This window comes from Ascaphus truei, chromosome 19 (assembly GCF_040206685.1).
Source record: "Ascaphus truei isolate aAscTru1 chromosome 19, aAscTru1.hap1, whole genome shotgun sequence".
Lineage (NCBI taxonomy): Eukaryota > Metazoa > Chordata > Amphibia > Anura > Ascaphidae > Ascaphus > Ascaphus truei.
Genome location: NC_134501.1, coordinates 27,239,681 through 27,253,537, shown reverse-complemented (window position 1 = coordinate 27,253,537; position 13,857 = coordinate 27,239,681).

The window sequence follows — 13,857 nt, the reverse complement described above, 5'->3', positions numbered from 1 at the left end:
TCAAAGAAAAAGAGAGACACACACAGAAAAAGAGACACACACAGAAAAAGAGAGACACACAGAAAAAGAGAGACACACACAGAAAAAGAGAGACACACAGAAAAAGAGAGACACACACACAGAAAAAGAGAGACACACACAGAAAAAGAGAGACACACAGAAAAAGAGAGTCACACACAGAAAAAGAGAGACACACACAGAAAAAGAGAGACACACACAGAAAAAGAGAGACACACACAGAAAAAGAGAGACACACAGAAAAAGAGAGACACACACAGAAAAAGAGAGACACACACAGAAAAAGAGAGACACACACAGAAAAAGAGAGACACACAAAAATAGAGAGACACACAAAAATAGAGAGACACACAAAAATGAGAGACACACAAAAATGAGAGACACACAAAAATGAGAGACACACAAAAATGAGAGACACACAAAAATGAGAGACACACAAAAATGAGAGACACACAAAAATGAGAGACACACAAAAATGAGAGACACACAAATGAGAGACAAAAAAAGAGAGACACAGAACACACACAGAGAGAATGAGAGACAAAGACAGAGAGAGGGCGAGGGCGACACAGGGAGAGGGCGACAGGGAGAAGGCGAGGGCGACACAGGGAGAGGGTGACACTCACAGACACACACTCACTCTCACTCACTCACTCAGACACTCACAGACACGCAGAGACACACTCACGCAGACACTCATGCAGAGACACACTCACGCAGAAGACTCACAGACACACACTCAGAGACACACACAGACAGGCACACAGACACACAGACACACAGACAGGCACACACACAGACACACAGACAGACACACAGACAGGCACACAGACAGACACACAGACAGGCACACTGACAGACACACAGGCACACTGACAGACACACAGGCACACTGACAGACACACAGGCACACTGACAGACACACAGGCACACTCACAGACACACAGGCACACTCACAGACACACAGGCACACTCACAGGCACACAGGCACACTCACAGACGACACTCACAGATGACACTCACAAATGACACTCACAAATGACACTCACACACAGACAGACACAGACAGACACACACAGACACACACTCACACTCACACACAAACACTCACAGACACTCACAGACACACACACACACACACCCAAACTCACAGACACACACATCCACACACAGACACTCACACACAGACACTCACACACAGATACTCACACACAGACACTCACACACAGACACTCACACACAGACACTCACACACAGACACTCACACACAGACACTCACACACACCCACTCACACAAACACACTCACTCACAGACACACAAACACTCAGACACAAACACTCACAGACTCAAACACACACACACACACACACACTGACAGATGACACTCACAGACGACACTCACACACTGACAGACACTCACACACACAGACACTCACACACACAGACACTCACACACACTCACAGACACACACACTCACAGACACACACTCACACACTCACAGACACCCACACACCCACACACACACAAACACACACACAGACATACTCACCCACACTCACTCACACACACACAAAGACACACACACACACACAAACACACACTCACTGGGTGGGTGACTGGGTTTGTATTCATTGGAAGGGAGGGGGCCTACCTGTTCCTCCAGGGCCTGCTTGTCCTCCACATGCTGCTCCATATGCCAGGGGATCAGGCAGGAGTTGCGGGAGGATCGGGGGGGGGCAGCGGGGGAATGGGGGGCCAGAGGGGGATGGGGGGGCCAGCGGGAGGATGGGGGGCCAGCGGGAGGGTCAGGGGACCAGCGGGAGGATCGGGGGGCCAGCAGGGGGGTCAAGGTGCCAGCGGGAGGATCGAGGGGCCAGCGGGGGGGTCAATGTGCCAGTGGGAGGATCGGGGGGCCAGCGGGAGGATCGAGGGGACAGCGGGAGGATTGGGGGGCCAGCGGGAGGATAGGGGGGGCAGCGGGTCAATCTGGGGGCCAGCAGGAGGATTCGGGGGGCAGCGGGAGGATCGGGGGGGGGCAGCTGGACAGGCGCATGGCCGCCAACCTCCCCGATGGGAAACATGGCAAGCTGTGCATGCGCCCAGGCTGCAGCCAGGAGGGGGGTCAGGGGGAGGTCAGGCAGCCAGACATTCGTTGCGCATTAGTTGCGCAGGGAACGGTGGTGAGCAGGGAACAGCTGCACTGCCACACCAACCTTCCTGATGGGCATCGTGCTGGAAACTCCACGTGCCGCCCCCCCTCCAACGCGTGTGCGCGCACCCCCCTCCAACGCGTGCGCGCGCACCCCCCTCGCGCCCAGGCTGCTTCCCTTCTTCCCCGCTCCTATTACCCTGCCTGCGCGGGTGCCAAAGGAGCGTGGGATGGAGGGAAAGCGCCTACCTTGTCATCCAGCCCTGGGCAGCAAGCGGGGTGGGTTGGGTTGCCTCTTCCTCGCGGGAGGCCAATCAGGGAGGGGAATTACTTATTTATTTAAAAAAAAAAAAAAAATATTGGCGCGAGCAGGGGAAATTCATAGAGAAGCAGCAGCGGCCTAAATCCACTCGCCAGCGGCCTAAATTCACACGCCACGGGCTTGTAGTTAACATTAATTGTCGAACACTGTATATATATATATATATATATATATGTATATATATATATATATATATATATATATATGTATATATGTATATAACCCCAACAACCCCTAACATACACATATATGCACATCAATGATACTATAGGCCGGCGGGGTCCTCGGGTGTTACCCGCAGGCCTGCAGTACCAATTCTGTGCCCCCCCAAATAATGAATAAACACATCCATAGTTATAAAGAAATAACCCCCCCCCCTTAACACATACAGTATAGTAATGGCCACAATTACTATTATCCACAAAGGGATAATAGTGAATGTGCCCATTTTAAATACATAAACAGCAATAAATGCATTAAATACATATAGTACTCACCACCCATGTCCGGCTGCCACGATGAAGGCCATCCTCCTCTTCATCCTGCCCATGGCCCCCTCCGCTGCTGCAAAACAGACACAAGAATGAAAACATCCAAAGTAATGTCCCCTAACCCCTTAATCACCATAGCGGTTATTAACCGCTACAGTCATTAAGGGGTTAACCCACCCTCACCCACCACTTGGGATGCCTACATACCCTCCCACACTAACCCCCCCCCGTGAGGCCTAACCACCCTCACCCACTACCCACAAGGGAGGCCTACCCACATACCGTCCCCCCCCACCCACAGTACCCACAATAAAAACAATACAGTGACACATAATAAACATCATTATATTTATTAAATACATTACCCACCCCCTGTGCCCCCCCATAAATACAAGATTTATCCTTTTACAAACAGGGTTCATAACACAGCCCCACGCGAGTCCCCGGTGGGCTGGCGGGGCACCTGACAGACCTACAGGGTACCAGCAGCCCTTTTCAAACAGGTTCTGGAGGCCTGTTGGTGGGTCCCGCCAGCGCCATGGCCCCCAGGTGGTCTCCTTGGGTCACCGTGGGCCACAATTGGGTCCCCACGGTAGGCCCAAGGATGTCTAGGAGCCCCGGGTCAGACCCACTGGTGTCTGCGGGGCCTCGGGTGGTTCCCACAGGGGTCTGGGGAACTCACGAGTGCTCACTACGGGTCCGTGGTGCCCCCACAGAAGTGGGACCACCGCTTCATCCCCACACCTATGGGTAGGCAGTGCCCCCACAGATGTGAGGCCACCGCTTCATCCCCGCAGACTACGGGTCCGCGGTGCCCCCACAGATGTGAGACCACCGCTTCATCCCCGCATGTGTCACCCGTGGAACCACCAGCCTGATACCAGGTGGTCTCCAGAGGTCCCATGCAGAACCACGGAACAAACCCTGAATGTAAAAAAAATAAACCTGGCCTATACATTCAATACATACACCCCCCCCCCCCCAACACCTACAGTACAATAATGTGCAAAATAACTATTATCCAGATAGGGAAAATAGATTATTTGCCCATTATTAAAAACATTAACTAGCATATTCAAATAAATAAAGTACTACTGACCTCATCAATAAGAAGTCTCCGTCGCCAGCGACATCCTTGTCTTGTCCACAAAATACATAGACAAAACATAGCCAATACATTGCAATTACATTCATATATCAATTAACCCCTTAAAGACCTTATCGGATAATAACCGCAAAGGTAATTAAGGGGTTAAGCCACCCTGGCCCGATACCCACCCTTCACCCATTAATTTGTACAGTGGCTTCATCATGCAAATATATATATATATATATATATATATATATATATATATATATATATATATATATATATACAGTGTTCGACAAACCTATACATTTGCTCGCCCCGGGCGAGTGGATTTAACCCCCGGGCGAGTAAATATTGGCCCAAGCTGCACACATTTGGTACTAGGTGGCGAGTAGATTTTTTTGTGTGGCGAGTAGATTTTTTGGTGATTTGTCAACCACTATATATATATATATATATATATATATATATATATATATATATATATATATATATATACACACACACACATATAATGAACCAATATACAAATAAATGTAGAAGGGTTAACAAAAACATGCTGTACTCAAAATAACACTTCTCCATACAGACACTCTACAAAAAAATTAATTTCCTTTCATAATCCTAACTGATCTTACAATCAAAAACATCAAATGCCAATCAAATATCTCTAATGACAATCAACACATTGCATTTACATTGTATATATGTTGCATACAATCTATGCACCATATACATTCTGCAAATGAATGTTAACAATAACATTGCAAGCAAAATACACATACCTCCAAACAAGTATACTATTTTATCAAATCCAGTAAACATAAATCAATTACCATTCATTAATGACATCCCTAAACAATTTACATTCCATCCCTAACAATTAAACAATTAACAAATTCAAGCCTTGAACAATTTAGCCTGAGAAAAAATATATGTACCAACAAGAATACAAAATTGAAAACCAAGGCTAACCCTGACCTCAAGAACACCATACAATATCAACAATTACATCTATCTAATTTTAAAATACTTTAAACACACAATAAAGCATAGCAGCATAGACAAATTAATTTAAAACACATCAAATCAAGCTTTTAAAACAACATCATTTCTTACCCTGTATGTATATATCTCTCTAGACATACATACATATATACATACAGTGGCGAGAAATGATATACCACAAAAAAAAAAAATACACATGTTAAAAAAGCTTTTAAAAAAATTAACAAGTTAAATAAAATACATTTCTATAGTTCACTTACCATTACTTGGCCCCACCGACTCCCGTTGAACAGCTTACTCACGTACAAAACCACCAGGCACAGGAACCCATAAAATAACAAACCAGAAAAAAATAAACATTAATCTAAAAATCCAAATCAATCCACGGGTCTTCTAATTGTAATCCATCTTCATTGGTATTCTTCTTTCTTCTATCTTCTTCCGGGGTCTTCTTCCCGTCTTTGGCCACGCCCTGTCCTTCTTCTTCTGTAGGAGGTCCTTCCTCCTCGGCGTCTTGCTTCAAAATGAGACGACATAGGCTTTTAAAGGCCTATGACATCACATTTTCGTCATGGTTCCCACGGTCCTGATTGGGCCGTGAAAACCATGTGTTTTGGCCGAGAAAAAAAAAATATGACGTCACTTAAAGGCAATGAAAGCACAGCCAATTAGAATGGCTTTGCTTCAATTGCCTTTAAGATGACGTCATGAAAAAAAACATGGCCGGCCTCACATGGTACAGTAGCCAATCAGAGCGTGGGAACTCCATCCCTACTCTGATTGGCTCTAGTATACCATGTGACAGAGGCTTGGGGAGAACGGATGTGACGTCATTGAAAGCCTGTCACATGGTACTAGAGCCAATCAGAGTAGGGATACACTTCCCACGCTCTGATTGGCTACCGTACCATGTGAGGCCAGCCATGTTTCTTTTCATATGTTTTTTTTTGTGCCACATCATTTCTTGCCACTGTATGTATGTATGTATGTCTAGAGAGATATATACATACAGGGTAAGAAATAATGTTGTTTTAAAAGCTTGATTTGATGTGTTTTAAATTAATTTGTCTATGCTGCTATGCTTTATTGTGTGTTTAAAGTATTTTACAATTAGATAGATGTAATTGTTGATATTGTATGGTGTTCTTGAGGTCAGGGTTAGCCTTGGTTTTCAATTTTGTATTCTTGTTGGTACATATATTTTTTCACAGGCTAAATTGTTCTGTTCAAGGCTTGAATTTGTTAATTGTTTAATTGTTAGGGATGGAATGTAAATTGTTTAGGGATGTCATTAATGAATGGTAATTGATTTATGTTTACTGGATTCGATAAAATAGTGTACTTGTTTGGAGGTATTTGTATTTTGCTTGCAATGTTATTGTTAACATTCATTTGCAGAATGTATATGGTGCATAGATTGTATGCATCATATATACAATGTAAATGCAATGTGTTGATTGTCATTAGAGGTATTTGATTGGCATTTGATGTTTTTGATTGTAAGATCAGTTAGGATTATGAAAAGAAATTAATTTTATTGTAGAGTGTCTTTATGGAGAATTGTTATTTTGAGTACAGCATGTTTTTGATAACCCTTCTACATTTATTTGTATATTGGTTCATCATGTGTGTATATATATATATATATATATATAAATATATATATATAATATATATATAATATATATATATATATATATATATATATATATATATTTGCATGATGAAGCCAATGTACAAATTCATGGGTGAAGGGTGGGTATCGGGCCAGTGTGGCTTAACCCCTTAATTTCCTTTGCGTTTATTATCCGATAAGGTGTTTAAGGGGTTAATTGATATCTGAATGTAATTGCAATGTATTGGCTTTGTTTTGGCTATGTATTTTGTGGGCAAGACAAGGATGTTGCTGGCGACGGAGACTTCTTATTGATGAGGTCAGTAGTACTTAATTTATTTGAATATGCTAGTTAATGTTTTTAATAATGGGCAAATAATCTATTATCCCTATCTGGATAATAGTTATTTTGCACATTATTGTACTGTAGGTGTTGGGGGGGGGGGGAGGGTGTATGTATTGAATGTATAGGCCAGGTTTATTTTTTTAACATTCAGGGTTTGTTCCGTGGTTCTGCGTGGGACCTCTGGAGACCACCTGCGGGTCTCCTCGGGTATCTCACGGGTATCAGGCTGGTGGTTCCACGGGTGACACATGCGGGGATGAAGCGGTGGCCTCACATCTGTGGGGGCACCGCGGACCCATAGTCTGCGGGGATGAAGCGGTGGCCTCACATCTGTGGGGGCACTGCCTACCCATAGGTGTGGGGATGAAGCGGTGGTCCCACTTCTGTGGGGGCTCCGCGGACCCGTAGTGAGCACTCGTGAGTTCCCCAGACCCCGTGGGAACCACCCGAGGCCCCGCAGACACCTGTGGGTGTGATCCGGGGCTCCCAGACATCCTTGGGCCTACTGTGGGGACCCAATTGTGGCCCATGGTGACCCAAGGAGACCACCTGGGGGCCATGGCGCTGGCGCGACCCACCAACAGGCCTCCAGAACCTGTTTGAAAAGGGCTGCTGGTACCCTGTAGGTCTGTCAGGTGCCCCGCCAGCCCACCGGGGACTCGCGTGGGGCTGCGTTATGAATCCTGTTTGTAAAAGGATAAATCTTGTATTTATGGGGGGGCACAGGGGGTGGGTAATGTATTTAATAAATATAATGTTGTTTATTGTGGGTCACTGTATTGTTTTTATTGTGGGTACTGGGGGTGGGGGGGGGATGGTATGTGGGTAGGCCTCCCATGTGGGTAGTGGGTGAGGGTGGTTAGGCCTCATGGGGTGGGGGGTTAGTGTGGGAGGGTATGTAGGCGTCCCGAGTGGTGGGTGAGGGTGGGTTAACCCCTTAATGACTGTAGCAGTTAATAACCGCTATGGTGATTAAGGGGTTAGGGGACATTACTTTGGATGTTTTCATTCTTGTGTCTGTTTTGCAGCAGCGGAGGGGGCCATGGGCAGGATGAAGAGGAGGATGGCCTTCATCGTGGCAGCCGGACATGGGTGGTGAGTACTATATGTATTTAATGTCTTTATTGCTGTTTATGTATTTCAAATACACAGGGGGTGTATGTTGTTTATTGCTATGTTTATTGGGGGCAAATGTCCCCAATAAACATGCTATTCTGCCTTTACCCCTTCATTGCCTTAGCGGCTATACGCTATGGTAATTAAGCAGCATTTCTGTATTTTTAATAATATTGTGCGGAAGCAGGGGGTCCCCTGAGCTGAAACGCATAGATTTGTGGCTCACAGACCCCCTGCTTCCCGAGTTACAGGCCCCGGTTTGGGGCACCGGTGCCAGTGTCGCCGCCATATTTATAGCAGACACGGCGCGAATGGGGTGCAATAAAGATGGCCGCGACACTGCCACCCGATGACACATTCCGGGGCCTGTAACTCGAGAAGCAGGGGGTCCCTGGTCCACAAAGCAACGCGGTTCAGCTCAGGGGACCCCCTCATCACAGTACACTATTATTAAAAATACATTCATGCTGATCCGTTACTGTAGCACATAGCCGCAAAGGTAAGGAACGAGTCTTTATTGATATGTGTGTTTTACTGATAGTGTAGATGTGCAAAAGGTCTCTAGAGCTGAAGCGCTTTGGTTTTAGGTCCGGGGACCCCCTGCTTCCCGAGATACAGGCCCCTTTATGGGGTGCCGGTATCCCTCTGCTTTGTTTACATTCCGCGGTCACGTGATCGGGACCTTGAAATGCAGAGGGATACCGGCACCTCATAAAGAGGCCTGTATCTCGGGAAGCAGGGGTCCCCGGACCTGAAACCAATGCGGTTCAGCTCCGGAGACCCCCTGCACATGTACACTATCAGTAAAAGTTGTTTATAAATACTTTTTATTTTGCCGATGTTTGCGCTGAGAGAGCGGCTGGTCTCTCTCTGCTGCAAACATCTATCGGCAGACAAGGCCTATCGGAAGGCTTATCGGGAGCCAGGCTGTATCGGCACAGGCTCATCGGCAGTTTTGCTTTCGCAGTGATTCGGCATGGATTCGGCCCTTACTGAATACCGCGAGGGCAAATCGGCAAAAAAAAACCTATCCGCAACCCTTCCCGAAAAGATTTTATCGGGGCTTACTGCATGAGGCCCTAAGTCCTAAGAGGAGGGATTTCCACAATCCTACCAAAAGTAGCTGGAATGGTAAAAGGGGTGGTCGTCTGTGGGCACGTGGACTAAATATATTACATAAAAAAGAGAAAACGTGTTGTAATCACAGTTGGATGCAGGAATAAATCATAACATTTGTAGGTACACTTAACTGTGGCTGTAATAGTTTATTCTACAATGATGATGGTTAGTGTACACTGTTCTTTCCCAGCCTTTTCTGGGTGTATAATTACCTACTGCATCGTAGTAGAAAGATAGAAGAGGATACATGGCATAATAACATTTATTGAAATGTAAAAAATAAAAGTTGACTTTAAACTCACAAACGGTTCTGTAAAATCAGGCATTTGAATATTTTGCTTTCCAGCACACTGGTATCAGTCCGTCATGTCTTGGTAGTGACGCTGGGGTCCTCCAAATACAACATGCAGTCCTTGGGGTGAAGCAGGCTCACGCCTGCGGGGTCGTACGCTCCCTGTGGCTTCTGGTTCACCTCTCAGTGCAACTAGTTACGTGGAGGTGTCCTCCTGTTGTCGCACGTCTCCAGAGCCAATTGTCCAGGTGTGTTGGTGTGGATCCGGCACTTCCAAATGCGGTGCCGAAGCTGAATAACTACGGGGGCTTACAAGGGTCAGCCCGACGCATTTCGCGATTTCGCTTCCTCAGGGGTGATGACTCATATCTCTCTACACAGTCTTAAATACCCGTTCGGATCCGAGCTTCAAATGCGCATGTCAGTCCGTTTAAGCACAAAAAATGGCCTTAAAATGGAACAAGAAAGCCTTTAACCTGGGAGAACGCTCAATAAATTAACCCATATAGCACCTCATTGTTTCAGGCAAAGCTTTCCAGCAGCATAGCAGAGGGGAAAATAATATGGCAGAAGATGAATATAGTGATTATAATTATAATTTTACTCCGATAATCAAGTGAATTATTTCACAGCAGAGAGACCTCCCCTTCTAGGGGAGAAGGGGAAATGAGGCAACATACAGTATGTGATGGCTGTAATAAATCAGTTATTTTAAATGTTGAAAGTGTGCAAAAAATTGTTACCATCCTTTGGTACCTTCTAATATAGGTGACCAGGCAATAGTTTAATTAAAAACTTAAATATGAAAGAGAATATATAATTTATGCCATAAAATTCCAAATGGTAAATCAATATGATTGATATGTTCCCCTCTCACAGAGGTAAAAGGAAAGGTTTCACAGTGTAGTGTAGGACCTGCATTATTTTGGTTATACCTTGACGTTGGTATGCAGGCTTATGACGCCTTTGGCCAAAGGGTTAACTAAATAACCAATTATTATTATTGAAGTATTTTACTTTATATGTTTTGTCAATTGGATGCAGCATTGGGCACCCCCTGTCTCTTGTTATATACAATTGCCACGCTCAGTAGCTCTCTGGTTGACATAAATATATATTCACTTTGTGGTGGGTGGGGGAGTTTGAGCTTGCTGGGTATCTGTGTAAATCAATATGGATGGGGAGGAATAGTTCTTCTGAAAGCTCCTTGTATTGACCTTTGTCAATCCTTCTTCTTGACATTCGTGTTTCTCTTACTCAGTGCACCCTTTCCGGTGTGAGGAACATAATCTATATATAACAAATGTCAATTTACCTTGAGTGGTCGACCTAGCAAGGGGTTTACTCTGAAACATTGTGCATCAAATCTGCCTCAACAAAATGACTTTTAAATGTCATAATGACTTCATTAAATATTTTTGGAGTGCGGTGGATTCCTGTTGAAGCTTTGTCCTATCCCCCTCATCCCTTTTTTTATTGTCGATTTGGGGAAATTAAACATGGCTTTATTTAGCAGTCACTTTAAACAGCAGTTTAAGGCAAAACATGATACAAAGAAACAAACACCTACTCCACTTTGGAGACTTAATTATCAGTACATGCCCTAGCAATCTGACTGGCTGGAAAGGCCAGTTCCCAGTCCAAAACACCTAACATATTGTCAAGGCATAATATATATGAAAGTCTTATCTGAGTATGCTGGTCCGGCGTCTCTGGTTTCTCCAGGCAATCTTCAGATGCAGGCGTTGCTGTCCTGCTGCTCCCTTGAGGGCCCAGCCTCTGGCAGGTTCCTGGGTCCTCTGTGTCCAGGAATATATCTGGTCTCCTGGTGTCTTGCTCTCAGCACATAGCCCTTCTGTGTGCTCAAGTCTTTCTCCTTTGTCAACACTATTTGTCTTTGCTAAGGAGTCTCTGGGTCTGTCCCCTGCAAAGTTTATTTTACCCATCTCTGATTACCCAGGTAGAGCTGGTTAATTGACTAGCACAATTAACCAGCTCTCTGCTGGATTTCTCAGACCACTAGAGGCAGCTTTATTTAAACAGGGATAAGTTCCTATTACATTGTTGTTTTTACTTTATTTAAGCTTGTTGGAAATGACTTGTGAGTCAATGCAATGTCCAAAAGGTCATTTCAAGGACTTAGAACATAGGTCCCCAAGTTTCTTCACACTGCCTTGGAGGGTGTTTGTGTCAAAGGGAATTTGCACAATGCCAGCTACTTGTACATATGTTTGGGAGTGCTCCACCTGTACAGTCAACTTCTTGCCATTATTTACCGTTAAAAGCCAAAGATACATGGCAAGACATGTGGAAAACAATTCTTTCTGACAGCACCCATCAATATGTTATCATTAACTTGCTTCAGGAATTACTTTGCTGCCAATTAATCATTGTTTTGGCTTTTAGCTCATCTGCACTTTCCCTAAGAGCAGGGCCGCTGACAGGAGGAGGGAAAAGACAATACTATTGGTGGAGGGGGTTCAGCCGACAAACAGAAGGAACCTACACAGGCACGCAATACCATACCATGAAGAAGGAAGATACTACACAGACACACAATACACACCATGAAGAAGGAAGATACTACATAGACACACAATATCACACCATGAAGAAGGAAGATACTACACCGACACACAATATCACACCATGAAGAAGGAAGATACTGCACAGACACACAATACCATACCATGAAGAAGGAAGATACTACACAGACACACAATACACACCATGAAGAAGGAAGATACTACAAAGTCACACAATACCACACCATGAAGAAGGAAGATACTACACAGACACACAATACACACCACGAAGAAGGAAGATACTGCACAGACACACAATATCACACCATGAAGAAGGAAGATACTGCACAGACACACAATACCACACCAAGAAGAATGAAGATACTGCACAGACACACAATAAAACACTGTAAGAGATGTGTGCAGAGGTACATTTAATGCAGACCAATTAGGGTGAAATTAAATCCTGGCTTTATTGCGCCTGTTCTTTTCACAAGGCAAAACATATAAAAAGAAACAAAATAAAGGCCTACTCCACTTTGAAGAATAACTAAACATTTACTCCAGCCCTTTCTAACTGGGTGGCTAGCTAAGCTGGTTACCACCCCAAATATATATACAACAGTCCAACAAGAAATTCTCTTATCTGTTTAATTTGCTGTAGGGGAAGGCCTCTCTGTTCTCCTGGGTCAGCACCCTTGTGTGCTTTGGAGTATCTCTCTGCTCAAACTTCTTTCTCCTCTGTCAGCACCCTTGTGTGCTAAGAAAATCATTGTGTCCCGGAATAGAGGTCTGGTCCACTCGTGTCTTGCTGTCAGCACACAGTCATCCTGTGTGCTTCAAGACTATCTGCAATGTGTGCTATGGGAAATCTACCCTCTGTTCATTACATGAGGCTTTTTCTCAGAGTCCTAATTAGCCAGGTGTTGTCTGGTTAATTGCCCGGCTGCAATTAACCAGCTCCCTGCTGGATTTAGTGGCAGTTTTCTTAAACAGGGATAAGTCTCTGTTACATACACCATGGAGAAGGAAGATTCTGCACAGACACACAATAACACACCATGGAGAAGGAAGATATTGTACTCCAGTGTGTCACCATTTCCCACAGCCAGATCATTCCATAAATGGTCCTCTAATGGATTTATAAAAGCACTTAAGAACAGAATACATTTCAACTCAAAATGAGAATGTTCTTTGCCAATAAAAAGTGTATTTTTAGGTGTTTCTTACACACGGAAATGTGCATTATTTTCTGCTTCCCCCACCCCTTCAGTAGATATGTATGTATGTATGCCTTTACTTATATAGCGCCATTAATGTACATAGCGCTTCACAGTAGTAATACATGTGGCAATCATATAAATAACAAATAATACAAATAACAGATCATTGGGAATAAGTGCTTCTGATATAAAAGTAACATTTAGGAAAAGGAGTCCCTGCTTACAATCTAATTGGTAGAAGGAACATACAGCTACAGTAGGAGGGCATACTGGTAAGTGCGTCTGCAAGGGGCCGAGCTTTATATATCAGGTGTATAGTCTTAGCCACGGTGCTACTCATATGCTTTGTTAAGCAGGTGTGTTTTAAGGTGGGTCTTAAAGGTGGATAGAGAGGATGCTAGTCGGGTATTGAGGGGACGGGCATTCCAGAGGTGTGGGGCAGTCCGTGAGAAAGGTTTAAGGTGGGAGAGGGCTTTAGATGCAAAAGAGGTAGAGAGAAGACATCCTTGAGCAGAACGCAAGAGTTGGGATGGTGCCTAGC